Here is a 16876-nt window from a genome sequence, read left to right as displayed (position 1 = left end):
AAAATGTTTCCAACTCCAGACGCACACGACCAGTTGGTGGTGTCTCTGTCTGTCTCGCTGACCAGCAGAAAGCTACTCGTCGGTGGTGGTAGTAGTAGTAGCGGCAGTCTATTCCAAACCAAACCTCCGTTAGTGTGCTAGACAGTCTCTTCCGTCCCCTCCTTGCATCCATCCACAACCAGTCAAGTGTGCTCGTTTAACTGTTTTGCGTTAGCTACACGTGACTGAATCTGCGCCTATAGCCGTCGCATAGCAAGTGCATGAAGTACCGGGGAAGGGCAGCGAACGAAAGAGAAAAGGAAGCCAGCAGCAAAGCACCAAACGCCCTCTCCGAGCAACCGATGCAGCCATGCCGTTCGGAGGCGTATTACACCGTAAAGAAGACGGAGGGCCGTTTGCGTTGTGTGGTGAAACAAAGATCGTCATCATCATCATCATCATCGTTGCCGTTTGCAAATCCATGTAACGTACTCGGAACAATACGCGGAAGCCGTCAGCAATCTTGAGGAATCTTTCGTGCGGCCAATGATTCCTTCTCAATGAGGAATGTTTGTTTGCACTATAACGGCGCAGTTGCTACAGGTGACATCTCCACCACCGTGGACAACCCCGGGCCGGGAGATTGGCTATTTCTAGTAGTGATGTGCTGTATGGAGCGCACCCACGACTCCGATCCGACTCCCACTATTGTTATTTCGATTCCGACTCCGGCAGAATGGAACCACTAGATCCGCCCGGAGTCGGAGTCGTTCGGAGTCGTCCGGAGCCGTCCAGAGTCGTCTGGAGTCGAACGACTCCAAACGACTCCGGACGACTCCGGACGACTCCGGACGACTCCAAAAGACTCCGACGACTCCGAACTACTCCGAACGACTCCGGACGACTCCGACTCCGGGCGACTCCGGACGACTCCGACGACTCCGACGACTCCGAACGACTCCAATCGACTCCGAACGACTCCGAACGACTCCGAACGACTCCGGCGACTCCGAACGACTTCAAACGACTCTGACTTCGGGCGACTCCGGACGACTCCGAACGACTCCGAACGACTCTGGACGACTCCGAACGACTCCGACTCCGGGCGACTCCGGACGACTCCGGACGACTCAGTACGACTCCTACTCCGGGCGACTCCGGGCGACTCCGGACGACTCCGGGCCTTTTAGGACGATTCCGAACGACTCCGGATATTTCAGCGTGGACCTACTTTCCGGAGTCGATTCCGCATTTATCGGAGTCGGATCGGAGTCGACTCTGGATTTTTGCCAACTTTACCCATCACTAATTTCTACCTCCAATAAACTGTTGGACGGGTTAAATCTCCAATAGCAAGTAGCGGCATCGCTCACCAATGGGTGGAAAATTATTAATCATTTTACTGTGAATGATGAGTTGAGCTGAAAATGGCGCTAGTAACCAAACAAAAATCGACCAAGCGAGCTTCGCTGAACGGACCATCGGAGGAGAAAGTGAGAAAAGCGTGGGAAATGCATTCCCCCCCCCCCCCCCCCCCACTCAAAAATGCTCTCCATCCTATCCGTGGCTCTCTGTCGGTCAAGCTCGTGAAAGTGTGACCAATTACCACCTCCCGCTCCGTGTGTTTTGGGTGGTGGAAATGGGCGAGAATGATGGGCGATGCGAGGATGTGACTCTTTGGGGGGTATATGGGTTACAAGAACATTTATTCGCTATTATGACATCCATTTGGGCACAAGCTCATATGCTGATTTCCCGCTTTTTGGAGGCAACATGACTGCATCAGCACTCCTCCTCTTCGCTTTAGCCATTGATGCACTGCACCATGACCTCCTTTTAGCGCTTCCTGCCTGCTCCATCCTGCTCAAACGCACTCTCGGTGTGGGCGGCTCTTTGCACTTTGCATTCCGCGTTATTGTGTGTTTTCTCCCCCTTTTGCGGAGGTTCTCGCGACTCGTGGATAGTTACGAAATCGCCCGTATAGCGTCCCACCTCGCTGATGGTGTACGTGAGCGCGCCCTCAGTGCGCCACAAGCGAAGCTTTCACAATGCACAAAAGAAAAGACGGTCTCCCCAATGGGAGGAGTGGATGGTGTGGGTTTTTATGAGAGTGGGGGAAGGGGGTGGGGGGGGGTTGTGTGTAGCCCGATACTCGTTCGATATACTTTGGCTCCGTTTGTCCGTTGCCCGCCAGCTGGTTCTATTGCAATTGGTACCCTGCTTCGCATGCGAGAGGCACATCTGAAACATTCACTTTTTGTTTCTACATCTTCTGCCCTCCCATCCCCTACCCCCCCCCCCCCCCCCTCTCATCAATGGCTCAAACTGCAGCTTCACTCTGCCGAAGATGGATCGGGAGGCATACATACATTTGCAACTCATCTGACGCATCTTCATTTTTGCTTCTCTCCCTTTGCCATCGGTTAATTGTGTGGCCGCCCCGCGCCTGATGGTGCCGCCAGCCCAATGTGTGTGTCTTTAGTATTGCATACCATCATACACGCACACATACACGCACACAAACAACGGAGCTTGTGGGAAGGGGAGGCGAGGACAGGTGTGGGTTTCGTTTCATTCAAATCAGTGTTGGGCCGTTTGGTTGGGTTTTTGCATTTTCTTTTCCGCGATTGAGCAAAACAGGAGGGGAGCAGCGCTGGTGCCGTGTGCTTGTTGTCTGCCTGCCTGCCTGCCTGCCTGCGCAGCTTGTTTGTTTGCTGTGCGCCGGTGGTTTATCTCTCTCTCCTAAGCACGGCGCAGCAAACAGTGGAGGCGACGAAAAACAGTGACGAAAAATACAAAAAAAACCCGAGAAAGTGAAGCTTCAACGGAGAGGAAAGAGCCCGATCCAAGGGGGAGGGGATGCGGCGAGGTCGTGCTTGCGGGGCTGCAGGAAGATGCACACGCGTGTGAAGATTAAATTTAGCGAAAAAAGAGAAGTGGCTCCGTTTGCGGGTTTGCTGCGAGCTGCAATTGTGAACGGGCAAAGTTTCGCTTTCAGAAGATGGATCCTAACTTTGAATGCGTAATTCTTAGTTCCGAATAGTAAACAGTTAAAGTTTGCAAAAAAAAAAGAATAAAAATCCCCCATTGCAAACACGTGCGACAAACGGTCCGATCGTGAGCAGTGGATTACGTGATTGCACGAGGCACCAGGCCGGGTGGAGGCTGTGGCCGTCTCGATGGCACTCTTGAGGAGCAGGGAAGTGGGGGAGCAGTATCGACTTCATGACTTTAGCCCTCGAACCCATCAGGAAACCTTCACAAGCCGTGCGCGATCGCGTGCTGCCGCTCAGTTGTGCGCGCTCGCGTTCTCGCTAGTTTTTGCTGCTGCTGCGTGCCTTCCGCGTACACACACACACACACACCGCCGCCGCGAGCGTTATGACCTCGCCGAGAACAGACACTCTGAGCGCACCAGCTCAGCCGCCAGGTGATCTGGCTGCTGCTGGTGGGTGCAGCACCCGCCTCCCCTCGAAAGGTGTGACAGCTTCACGTGCAGCTGGAGAGCACACCAACAAGGTGGGGGGAGGTGGGGGGGGAGACAGTGCGTGCATCGCAAAACCCGCCGACTACCGAACAGTTGCGCAACCCGAAAGTGGCGCGTCGAATTGGCGACATACGCACACACATGCACACAGTGTTTAAATCGGAGGGCAGAAATTGGGAGGGGTGGATTTGGGAGGGCAAAAAATAGCACAATCTCACGCCCGAGTATACGCACAACCTTCTTCTCCCCCTTTTGCTGATGGTTGCGCCCGTGTGCAGTAGTGGTGGTGATGTGTGCACAGCACACACTGTATGTGACGGTGGCACACTCGAGGCCAAAAAGTAAGCAGACACAGAGAGAAAGAGAAAGAGAGAGAGAGAGTGCGATCATCGTATAATGTTTGCCACGATTTTGAAAAAGAGAGAGAAAAGAGAGAGAACCCTGTCCACAGAGTTCCGATTTCCTCCCCAGCATTTTGGCGCGGGAGTGAGGCACAGAGGGAGGCGGCTGAGTGCGGGAGATGACGATTTATTTATTTATTTCTTGCTGATCTTGCGATCGTAATCGGAGCACAACCACTCCGATGCTCCGTTTTTCTTTTCCCTTTTGGTAGGCCGTTTTCTTTTTTGCGTTCCTCTTTAGCACGGATACACTCTTTCTCTCTCTCTCTCTCTCTCTCTCTCACACTCTCTCTCTCTCTCTCTCTCTCTCTCTCTCTCTCTCTCTCTCTCATTCGGCAGGGGCTCTCTGTCGCTCTCTCACTCCTTTCGTTGTTTGCATCTTTGCAAGGGGTTTTGTTGCCTCGTTTGCCTCAAACGTGCCATGATTTACTTTTCTTTTCTGTCAGCTTTGCGCCATGCCCTGCCAGCGGTGCTGGCCCCAATGCTACTGCTGCTCCCCACGGGGTTTTTAGGGTCTGACCATCCCGAGTGCAGCCGTGAGTGCTGCAGCTCTGTGTAGTACGCTGTTTGTTACCTGTACATCTCCCACGAGATATTCACTCCGTTGCAGCTATTGAAGGTGGTGCTAGTCGGTGCTGCAAACGAGAAGGAAATGAAAATGAGAAGTGAACAACAAAAAAAAAAAAAAAACAGTGGTGGCAGCAAACAAAAAAATCACCCGATGAGATGCCAAGACCACTGTTGCGGACCTATCGCCCTCTCCTCCCTCATGAAAACGCGCGATCGTCGACGATCCGCACCTATCCGGGTCTCTAGTAGAGGTGGTTGTGGTAGGCGACGATATTGGATGGTTTTTTAATCGATGCGTATCAAACGGCAAACGGTCACTCAATTCGTTCGCTCTTTCGCTTCTCCGCTTTCCGTTAACCCCATGCCCTCCATGCTCGCCCACGTTAGCCGTACCGAACTGTGTGCAATTTGATGCGTTTCGATCGTGTGCATACATATGCTGCTGGTTCGTTTGCAAAACTGTTGATTGTGATAGCCGATCGACGCTTTGCGGTGGTAATGAGAAGTGTTTTTGTTTTGTTATTTTTCTTCGCCTAAGCATGGAAACGGTAATGGAAAATGGTTATGTTTGTATCGATAAACCGGTGGTTTTATGTTATATTTGGGTAACATTGTTGCAAAAGCAATTGACTGCCGCTTTAGCTGAACGATGCTAGTTGGTTCGTTTAAAAGTGTTTATCAAAAAATATTCACAGTGAAAAAAAAAAACACAGAGAGATCTACGATACCACACTTTCATCGCAATATCTCTTTCAACTCTCTTCTTGTTATCATTTTATCCGCAGTCGGTAGGATTCGAACCTACGCTCCCAGAGGGAATCTGATTTCTAGTCAGACGCCTTAACCGCTCGGCCACGACTGCTCGTTGTGAACGAAGGTGAACCAATAGGAGTGAGCTAAACGGTTTGAAACAATCGTGCTCTCTGTCGTCTTCACTTTCCAATGTTCGCAAGGCAAAACAATCCGCTGGTTTTCGTACAGTTGGACACAACAGTGATTTACTTGTGAATTATTTTCATTGAAGGAAACCATATGCATTTGGTTGAAATCTATACATATGATTGAACGATGTTTTCCCTTCCAAAATTCTGTTTTCAAATCATATTACGCACGATAAGTGCAAATGTTTACCTTACTGTTTCGTTGGTACTAACAGTGAACAAGCTTACTTTTGTTGGATTACAAACGTTCTAATCGAATCACACAATCTTACCACCAACGCTGTTTCGGCAAACAATCCACTATCATGTGGCATCAATTCAAAGCTCATAAATTAAACGCATTCTGTAATAAAAAAAAAAAGGTTTTCGCCTTCGCCACTGCTTATCGACCGTTTGCTGCGCACACCATACAGCATACGCAAAAAAGGCCAACCAACTGGTAACCAATCACAGCTCCAGTACAACATCCAGCACCGCTGCAGGGAAACAGTACGGTGTGATATTGTGTTTTGCTGTGTGCGACACACATACAAACACAAACACGCTGGCGCATCGATGGAGCAGAAAAGCGCGTTGCTTCCATACGGAAACGGTTTTGTGAAGATGGTTCAAGCTCTCCGCTGTTCAGCGCAAAAGGGGGAGGGGGGATGGGCCCTTCTCCCTCGGTGGGAGTGGAATTTTCCACCCCGATGCACCGTGGTGGAAAATGGTTAGAAATCGAAAGCGAAAATGGATGGATGCTGAGATGGGGTAATGGTGGGATGGCGCATAGGCACACATCTATCGCGTTACTAATTCCTCCTCCTACCCTAAAAACAGGGAGAAGACTCGTACAGGGGAAGGAAGGTGGGAAATGTAGTGGCGAAGGGGGGAAGGGGGAAATGAAAAAAAGAAACTCCCTGTATGGCACACACCACTGAAGCGCTAAGACTCTTGGGACCCTCCTTGTACGGCAAAGCAATAGAGCGGCGTGTGCTTTTGTTCGTGCCACAGTTTGTGCTAGCAAGCAAGCGCACTAACACAGCTGTGTTGTGTTCAGCAGTGAACGGTAGAAGAAAAAAGGAAAAAAAAGCACAACCACTACACACCACTACAGACTACAGACATTCACAATAAAAAAATATACCGCTAGTGCAGGTGTGAAGGTATTAGTTCGCATCACAACTCGATTAGATTGGTGTGCGATTGTGCGCTATGTAGTGCTGATATGTTGGTTCTTTTTTGTTATTACGCTATCGTCATTCAATCAACACGGGCTAATCAATCAAAGACGATCAATCGGTCTGCCTTCGAGCGCTTTTTTCACAAGCACGCCATTCGCATTTTGCTTCTCTTTCGCGCTCTTCATCTCTCCCTCTCTCTCTCTCTCTCTCTCTCTCTCTCTCTCTCCCTCTCTCTCTCTTTCTCTCGCTCGTAAACGCCAGGAAACATGGATGCATTCACGATGGTGGCTAGGGCTGGTGATGATCATGGCGTCACACGACAGCAATGGCAGCTGATAAGCCGTTGGCAGCGAGAGAGAAAGTGATCGTCAGCGACACCCGAGCGCGATGGTGCTAATGTGCGATCACGTACAGGTAAAGGAATGTTACCAGTGAAAGGAAAGAGAACGAGCGAGAGAGTGAGCGAATGGAGGTGGCGTTCTTTCCATTTTTGCGTAGTGTAATCACGCCCGCAATCATCCATCCAGGTACGCGTGGAGTGACTTTCGCGCGCACTAATAAATATGGCCATTCTCGGCGATGGACGACAGGGTTGTGGTATGGCGGTTTAGACCTGTCAATTGTTAATGTGATGGCCCTTTCTTTTTTATTTAAGTTTAAAATATTAAATCATTTTGTGTTTAGTTATTACATTTAGTTTAGTGTGTTGTTTCAACCTATCAAGCAAAACAGTTTCTGTTGCGATATTAGCGGTAAACATCCAATGCCGTAGAAAAATCCTCATAAAGCGCACACAAATCAAATGCGCAATTGTATGCTTCCCCGACCCCATTCCAAGATTCCAACTTCCCCCTTGTGCAACGGCTGCCACTGAAAATGTATGTTCAAACTCCCCGAAGGGATACCGATTGCGGGCAAGAATGCGGATTTTCTTTTGCGGACAGAACCCCTCTCCCCCTTTCACCACCCCCTCTCTCTTATTCTATAAAACCTAGTCCGGAAGTGAGGGTGACATCCCTTTCGAAAGGGAATAATAAATGGGAAAATTATGCGAAACGTAATTCGATTCACCAAAGGGCTACAGCAAAAGGCAGCGCGCAAAACGAACGGACGAAACGGGAAATCGCGTTTCAGCTCTATTTGCGTTGTAGCAAAGAGTGTGTGGAGATAGAAACTGATAGAACCACGATTGTACTACGTAGAAAGGCTCGAATTGGTGGCAGCATTGGGGGTGTAGACCTTCACTTGCGAATCCTGATGGTTAGTGGGTCAATTGAATGCGAGTAAACGTTCCCACCCGGAGCCCGATTGCGTGTTTTCGGTAGTATTTTGGCTAAGAAGCTACCCGTCCTCGTCGATTTGCTAAAGAAGGTCATAATCGGTTGACATACTCATCCCCATATCCACCGCAAGCCATTAAATGCGTTCCAATGACAGCTGGATTAAGCGATTACAGGCACTATCGGGAAATGGTAATACGCGTAAGCTCTACTGGTTGTGCTTCTGCTAACCTCCAAACCGGGAGTGTTTGTTCTGTGCGCATACAGCTGCCTGCGCTTCACAAACGATACAATTGAGTCGCGAACGAGAACGGCCAACTCGCATGCACTCGGCTTACCCGCAATAAGCCTCGCTGAGGGTAGAAAACAATGCGTGCCAACCAACAATTGAGCCACCAAACGGGTGAGACGGGCCTTTGCTGGAGAGCGCCGGGGGGGGGGACAATAAAAAAGAGACAAAAATGTTACACCACCCCCTAAAAAAGCGGCCTCGTTCACTCCCTCACAGGTTGGTACAACGCAGCAGCGAGAACGGCTTTCCGTCCCCGAGGCCTCACCGTCGTTGGCGCTCCTAAGCGCGACACGGTTGACCGAGAGTATTGACCTACATATACCACAACCGTTGGAGGCGGCTTGTCCGAGCGCTCAAGACCCCAAAAACACAAAAAAAAGTACACAACTGCACACATCTGGTCTGCTGGGTCGCTCGCGAGCGGCTGGAGCGCCATGCTGGGTCGGAACGCTCAACAAACACCTTCCCAAAAAGCTGTTCGCTCCGACTCGCGCTCCACGCCATTCGCTGTTTCCACACACACACACACACACAGACCGTGTGGTGATGAATCCAGTTTCAAGCGACCGTTTCGAGGCCGTTAAGTAGTCGCCCCAGTAGGGGCCACCGTCGTCTTGTACGCGCTGCGCCACCACATTCGCTCGTGGCACTCAAATCAACGACGACGGCTCGACCTGGCCGCCCCGGTCGTTTTCCGCGTTCGGCCTTGCCTAACCGTGGGCAAGCGGAGGGCTGGCGGCTGGGGAATGGACTCCATAATGCATACTTTCGTGGCATAAACGAGGAATCTGCCCACGTTTGTTTGGATGTGTGAGCGTTTGGCTGGATGGTTAGATGCGCTTATTTATGTCTTAATGTAACACAAAAGAGATTTGATTTTATGAAATAATGGAACAAACTGCCGAGGGAACGTCCATTGAGGCTAGGGATTAATATTAACTTGTTTATCTTCTTTAAAGACAAAAATAAAGTCAGCTTCAAGAGTTTGTTTGCAAACCATTCCACCGTACCTGTAATTGCTTTCTATACTATTATCATTAAACAAAAAACTCCTCCAGACGCAGTCAAATCAGAGGGTAGCGCCTTGGAAGCAGTCACGCTGCTTGATTTCCTGACCCTTTTCAAAAGCCGGCGACTGTTCCGTTCGCAGTGAGGCGCAGATATTCGCGCCTCAATTAGCAAGGCAGCCACGGCAGCTCTTTGACGTCAGAGCAAATGCTGACGCTTGCTGACGAACTGTCTTACCCTGCTGCCGACCCCTACCGGCGTGAGAGGTGTGGTAAAAAGGGAAGGGAAGGACAAATATTATGCTGTTAAGACTACCGTCACAGGCAAAGCGCTCTTGTTCAGCGTCGCGCGGTCGCAATATAACCAACAAACCACATACCCGATCGTTATCTCCGCTCGACGAAGATGGTCCTTCGAGCCGGATCGAAACGGCAAACAGGGGCCCATTTTAAAAGTAGTCTCGCTCTGCATACGCGTTGTGTTTCCCACAGGGATGATCGTGTTTTGTAGGAACCTGTTGCTGCAACAGCAGTGCAGGCAACGGAAGGCATCTATGTGTGTGTGTGTGTGTATACCTGACCCACAGTCTGTCCCGAAAGGTTCCCCCCGACGTTGCCCGTAATTACGTCATGAGCTTTCGGTGTGTGTGAGTGCGCTCGCGCCTACATGATTGCAGCAGCAGCAGCAGCAACAGCAGACTACCTGCCCTTCTAATAGGTAAAATTCCATCCTCTTTCAAGCCAGACATGTGGCCAGGCTAGATGGTTTCAGTGTTAATTGAAACAAGTACGCCACGACAAGCAGAAAGTTTGTGTGTGTATGTGTGTGTGAGAGAGACAGAGAAGGGAACTGGTGAGAGCAAGAGAAGACGCTGGAGAAGAAAAAGAAAGTTAAACAATGATCGCCGTGGAAAAGTGAAACGATCGAGGTGATCAATGGCGTTGACATTCCACCGGACAGCTGAGAGGTAGAGCCACGGTGAGAGACCAACGGTACGTCATGGTCCAGCTCCGCTCACTCTCTATCAAACGCACACATACACACATATAGCCACACACAAACACACACATACGAGAGTGCGCACAAGAATGTTTGAAAAACAAAGCGTCACAGTAGTTCACTAATCGGGCTACATCTCGAACGGCGAGGCGTATCGATGGACAGGCGAGCGCCCGCGCACAGGTTCCCTTATCACGCCCGGCTAGATTGAAAATGCGCGTTGTGTAGTCGTGTGTCGTGAAAGCCACCGCAACCCCGAAGTAATGCAAAGGAATAAGCTGGACTTTCAAAAAATTAGCTCGCAAAGGGAGAGGGTCAGTAGAGAACGAGGGGAAGGGAAAGAAATAAGAAGAGAAGAAACATACACACATATTGCAAAACACTCTTTTTTGGTGATAGTCTGATAGGTGGCCACAGCTCATCCGATTCACCGTTCGCAATAGGTTGGTTGGTCCAGCCGGGGGGGATGAAGTGAGTGTCTGCTTTGCCTCTCCCCTTGGGGTTTCACTTTCTCGCTGAGGGATGCTTCGGAATGGTGGTTGGCGTGTCGGTTGCTTGAAGGTTGCCAACGGCGCCTGGGTGAAGGGTACACGGTCGGCGCTCGTCACATTCCGCTTCTAGGCAGAGGGCGGCCTTTGAAACATGCTTTGACGGTGACATTCATCGATGCGAGAGAAGAACGCGCATTGATTTGGAACGGATTTATGCGCCTGTTGGAAGAAGGTGTTTGTAAGTGGAACCCTGGTTCCTTGCACAAATCCCTGGCAAAGGGATTGATTCTGTGCTGCCAGAGCTGGCCGTCTTCTGCACTGTTCCCGTTCGCTTTGGCAGCTGGAATATCGCTTGCACTGCACTTGAACTGCCGACTGTGGGTGTCGAAACGTCGCTGCTGCTAACGCAAACTCACACTGTGAGTGTGGAACGGTGAACTGGGAAGGGTAGAGAATCATATAAATGTAGTCCAAAGCACTGAACATTGGGTTTGGCTATCTGGTGGTGGCTGTGTCTGTGTCTTCCCCTGCTTCAAATCAAGAAATTGGCCACCGTTTGCGCAAGTAGCCAACAGTCTGCTACAGGGTTTTGATAGGGGGGCTTACTTTTTCTGGAGGGGCAAAACAAACAGCAACATAATGCGTCATCGTAATCAATGATGACGACGCTATTATTATTTACTCCTACAACGGGCCAGCGAATGGTTTTGCGTCGTTCCTCGCATACAAACAACCAACATCTGAACCGTGGTGTGATTGTATGCGTGTGTGTGTTCATGTGTCTTGCAAATATCGAGCACCGCACACATATAGGTGTCGTGCTTTTGCCCACTTCTTGGCAGCTAATACATTTGGCTGCTTTTTTGTGTGCCCGAAAAGTGGATTAGGCTCGTTTGCTTGCTGCCTGACGCGCGCGCGAGGCGTAGAAAAGTGATTCTCACGACAGTGTTGTGCTGTGTATGTACTGTTTTCCCTTTTAGCGGAACGGAAATCTTCACCCAACACCTTCTCATGTGTGTGTGTGTGTGTGTGTGTGTGTGGGTATGGGTGAGTGATGTGCACGTCCGCTGCCTGCCGTGCCGTGAGCGAAGCGAACGCATCAAATCGAGGCGCTTTCGAGCACTCCGCTCGGGAGCAGGGCCCTCTAACGCTTGTGTTACTACGGCTGCCACCCCTGCCCTGTGGCCAGCAATGCTTGCACTTTTTTTCGGTCTTTTCGGCTGTCAGTGGAAGAAGGGCTCGTTTTTTTTTTCGTTTTGCTCGGTTCCGTTTCCATTCAAAGTATTGCGCTTTGGTTCGTCTTTTTTTACTTCTCTCCGGTTTTGTCGCTCTTTCTCTCTCTCTCTCTCTCTCTTGCTCTTTTCGCTTGTTCACATCGATTGATACACACTTAGCTTCCTTCAACCTCTCCTCCCTCCCCTTGTCCACAGAATTAGACCTTATCGTACGGCGAGTGTCGGTGGTGTTTCTCTCGTTCGCAAAATGCTTCACCGTTTCCAACACCGTCGTCGGCTGGCCTGGCCTCTTACACGCGAGAACGGTCCACGCTCCAACCCCAAACGTAACGGATGCTGCGTGCATGTGTGTGTGTGTGTGTGGGGCTTGTGGTTGTGTTGTGCTTAGGGGGTGGTTTTAATTTCCACACACAGAGGAAAACCGCTCCGCTCACAGGCAGAGTTAGGCGTTTCCATGGCAATCAACATCACTTCCCTTCCAAGCGCCCTTTCCCTCTTTCTGAACAAACTCACGTACTCACGTACGGAAAAATTCTCTCACTCACGCTCGTTCTCTTTCTCTCTTTCTTTTTCTCGATTGATGCTTTCTGTCTCTCTCTCTCTCTCGCTCTCGCTTCGTTGCCGTTTCGCTCGCCACGCTACTGCCTCTGTCGCTGCTCTGGGGCAATCTGTTGCCACTTATGAAATCGATTAAATTATTCATCGACTCCAATTGTGTGCCCAGTCCCCGTGACGTTCCCGGTCGGTCGATTGGTCGTAGAGAGGGACTGGGAAAGGGGGACTGGTGGAGAGGAAGGGGTTTTTTTGGTTGTTTCCTACTAGTACGATGGCACAAAAATACTCTCCACCACGCTCTCTCCCTTTCTCTCTCGCTCTATAAAGCGCTCCATCTCCGATTCTCACACTGCTGGCTTCGCACTTTTCCTACATTGCGCGCCAGTATTTACGCGCGCTTTCTGGAAGCGTTTTATGTTCGCGTGTCAGTCCCTTTCCTTATCGCTCGTCCACGGCCATCATCGCCGTGTACTACCCCTCCCAGTGTGGCTGTGTCCTTTAAGGGATGAAATGTGCGCTGCAATGTACGGGAGTAGCCAAAGCCCAAAGGGCCGAGCAATTTGCATTTGTGCCTTTCCTTGGTGCCGATTTCTCCCTCGCAGTTCTGTAGACAGGTTCGGTTCGGCTCAGTAAATTAAAGAGCGAATCACAAACCCCTCACCGTGCGATGCGCGGTGGGACAGCATCTTCTTCGTCTCGCTTCGACTACGCTGCTCCCGCACAAAGTGAACTTCATTACGACGGTGATTTACTTGGAAAACCACAACGCGCGCGCGTTGGTGGGTCGTTTGGGTGGGTTGGCATGGAAGTAATTAAGCCAACGGCGTGCAAAAGCCGACTCCGGCAGCAGTTTAAAGAAGCACCATTAGGCAGGAGAACCGACGTTCTAACAAAAGCTGGCAAAGTAATGGGGCCTTTATAAATTATCCTTTGCTAAATGGGGGCTGGTGGGAAACATGAATGCAATGAAATGTGCGCGTGTGTGCAGGAGTTTGTTGTGTGCCGTTTGCTAAAGAGCGACGAGAAGCGAAAATGGCAATGCGTTTTAAATCGGAAAGGCAATCAGGATGAATGTTAGACGAGCTTGCACGGTTGGAAGAGAATGTGTTAAAAGCTGCGAATAAAATCTTACACTGCAGTATTCTAATCTTAGGCCTCAACAGGGATGTTTGAGCTTCCCCCCCCCCCCCTCCCCAGACAACAGTAGCAGCTTTAGCCGATCAATATTAAGTTGAACCTAATCGACCGTACCATCCCGATGGAACTAATTTCTGCTGACAGTTTTTGCATATCTTAAAGCAAAACCTTTCTTCCGGAATGCTGGACCACACGGGGGGGGGGGGGGGGGAGCGCACACAACAGAAGCCACCTTTAACAGGCCTAATCTTTCCCGTTCCAGTGCTCAGTGCCTATCGGTTATCGATGAATCAGTTGATCCTTTGCACAGCAAGAGATTAGTGCTGTCAACGCACCGCCCCCGGGGAGGATGATGCCAGCTGGCTCAAAGTATTTAGCCGATGAGTCAAACGGTAGACCAATCGAAAGGATCAATGCTCCCCGTTGGTCGGTGGTACGGGATTTGAATAATATTTCGTTGCTGGAAATGAGGATGTCATCGTTTTTTTTTTTTCATCACCCAAATTGATAAAAAGGGATCAACAGCACAAAACGAGCGATGGGGAAGGGATAAAGTTGACGCTAATTAAAATCAACCATTTAAGCTGCCGTACCCGATGTTCCGGTGTTTGTGATCGTGTGTACATGAGTGTAAAACAAGGACAAGAGTTAATTGAATGGTGAAATGATTTGCTTCCGATTTGTTTCCATACACACACCCAGTAGCTTAATCCACTTACGGACGAGGCAACTTCTTCTCGTGTATCGCTTCGCGCGCGGTTGGTGCCTTCCCTATCAGCGTCCCCATCGCAGCAAACCGCAATCTAGAGCCGGGCCGAGCTTCTCCGGTTCTTCTCCCTTGTTCGGCTGGTGGCAATCGCGCTTATCGCGGTTCGAGCGTTTTCGGTTTGCTCGCGCTTGTTTGACTGATAAGGAGAGCAGAAAGCGAGAAAAATGGAAAATAAAACGCCGAGAAAAAGGCGGGTGTAGCTGTACTTCAACGCTATACACACTCCATACACGATGTTACGATGGGGGGAGGGGAAGGTTTGTGTGTTACCACCGTTTTTTTTGCGACAAGGGATGGTGGGGATGGGATTGGCTCACCCACACAACTCACCCGGAGAACTGCCACCGGAAGGTTACGCTGACCAGCAGGTCATTGTAACTTCGCGAGAGGACTCCGTTGGGACGGTGATTAAAACAAGCAGATTGTTTTCAACTATTACAAACGAAGCGTAGGGATGGCCCTCTATTTGACGTTTAAATACACTCTCTTTTTCGTGAGCGTAAGCGCAATTAAGAGGTAAATTTCTTTTCACTGATGTTTGATTGCCCTTTTTAGTCTTCAATAATTATTCCAGCGAGTTGTTGGCAAAGCTTACCCTTTAATCTAATAATTGCAATACAATCAGTGTAAGATTGAGCGCATTCATCGATTAAAATATCGAACGAAGATGTTTTTCCCCGTCGAAACCATAGCAAACGCACGGAGGGCGCAAAAAGCAACGCATCAAATGCATCACATCCCTGTGCACAACCGATCGGAGCAATTTAAAGGGCGTTTAGCTTGTTAAACACAGCGTCCTGGTCGGCACGCGTTTGGCGATTCTCACTGTGTCTGGCGGTAAAGCTGGCAACCATCTGTCCCCCGTTGCTGTGCACCATTGGCAGCAGAGTCAGGAAGGAAGAAAACAAAAACGAAACTCAATGTAAAACCTCAACTCGCCTGAGCAACTGGCTGTCAGAAGCGGCTCATCATGATACACGGTACACGGTTATCTCGAGCACCCGTAACGCCCGGACGAGAACCACCATTTGCGAAAACGGAACGAGTTTGACAGGTGTGTTTGGCTGCCGCTTGCTGTCGTCGGGCGTCGGCAAGGATTGCGTGCATGATTCGGTCGATTTTGGGGCATACTTGTGTCTGCTTTTCGTGTTGGCAACTTCATTCAATCGATATCCTTATTTTTTTGTAGCAAAGAATTGCCCATCGTCTATGAAGCCTTCCGGTTAGGTAGTCCATGTTCCATCGTTCCATGCGCATTGTACGAGCGGCTGAGGCAAAACAATCGATAGAAAGTGAGCGTAAAATCTTCCTGGCAATGTTTTTTTTCCCTCAATGATTAAATGATTAAGAACAGTGTATCACAGTTGTAACAGAAGGGAAAAGAGAATGCTCCTCACACGTGCAACCACGGTTGGTTTAGGGGTTACTTTCAAATATTGCATCATTATTGCCAACACTGGTTCAATTCTCGAAGGAGTTTTACTAAGATTGTATGGAGTGATAATAAAAGCACTAGAAACATATTACCTTCCAAAGAGTGTAATTCATTAGCAAAAACCTCTCTCAAGCAGCTACATCTCTTCGGTAGAGATTCTATCATTTGCAATTGCGTTCTTTTGGGCATCATGATGTTTAGTAAGAAGCTGATTGCTAGCACAACAAACGACCTCATGTTCCTAGAATCACCAGTTCACCGTAAAACCGGAAGCAAATTACAGTGACTACAGTGGAAAATAGTTCAAATTCGCCAGTAGCTGGAACCACCCAACAGACACACAAGTTGATTGACCGTACCCAGCAGCAGCAGCAGCAGCAGCAGCCAGCCAGCCAGCCTTTCTCGAAACTTTACCATCGAAAGGAGGAAGTGTATCGTGAAGGTGAGTTGGTGGTGGACCCAACTTGCCTTCGCGAAATGGCCCGGGGCAGTAGCAGCGTTGGCCATGAGTTTTGGTAAATTTCCGCGCAAATTTAATATCACGCGAGGATTTTGTGAAACCCGTACTGATATCGGTACAGCATTGACTTCTTAGGAAGTGTGTTAAAGGTGCATAGAGCTGATAGATTGTTGTGTACGTAAGATAAAGAAACTTCCCGTAGGGGGTTTAATTTCGTTCTGTTTGAAGAACGCCATGATGTTTTATCATTATTTTGCAAAATAAAGCATTATAACACGATAAGCTCCCTAAATTGTGGGAACTTCAAATTAAGCCTGCACGGTTATATGATTTGCATTACTGCCCACAGTGGCACATAAAAAAGAATCTTCCTCCCCGACGGGGAATCGAACCCCGGTCTCCCGCGTGACAGGCGGGGATACTGACCACTATACTATCGAGGACATGTGAGAGGAGCGCCGGCATTAAAGATTAGATGCGAAATCACAAAATCATCTAAGGCGTTTGTTGTTTCTAGCGCTGCCATTTGATACACCGCGACGATGCTGCGCCTCTTCTGCTCTATTTCTGGTCTTCATCCCCCTTTACACCAACCAACCCTCTCGGACGGAATCCACCCTGACCGGCCTGACCATTTAGCATCGCGCCAACAAGCGCGCACGAACAAACGAGAT

General features: G+C 49.6%; 2 non-coding genes across 2 annotated transcripts; both read right to left on the bottom strand.

Moving 5' to 3' along the window:
• Positions 1 to 5217: 5217 nt before the first annotated feature.
• Trnas-aga lies at positions 5218 to 5299 on the bottom strand. Its single transcript has one exon. It is a non-coding gene; the product is annotated as a tRNA-Ser (tRNA).
• An 11274-nt stretch (positions 5300 to 16573) lies between these two features.
• Positions 16574 to 16645, bottom strand: Trnad-guc. The gene has a single exon. It is a non-coding gene; the product is annotated as a tRNA-Asp (tRNA).
• Between the last annotated feature and the right edge of the window lie 231 nt (positions 16646 to 16876).

This window comes from Anopheles merus, chromosome 2R (genome assembly GCF_017562075.2).
Source record: "Anopheles merus strain MAF chromosome 2R, AmerM5.1, whole genome shotgun sequence".
Taxonomy (NCBI): Eukaryota; Metazoa; Arthropoda; class Insecta; order Diptera; family Culicidae; genus Anopheles; species Anopheles merus.
This window is presented reverse-complemented; position numbering and strand designations above follow the sequence as displayed.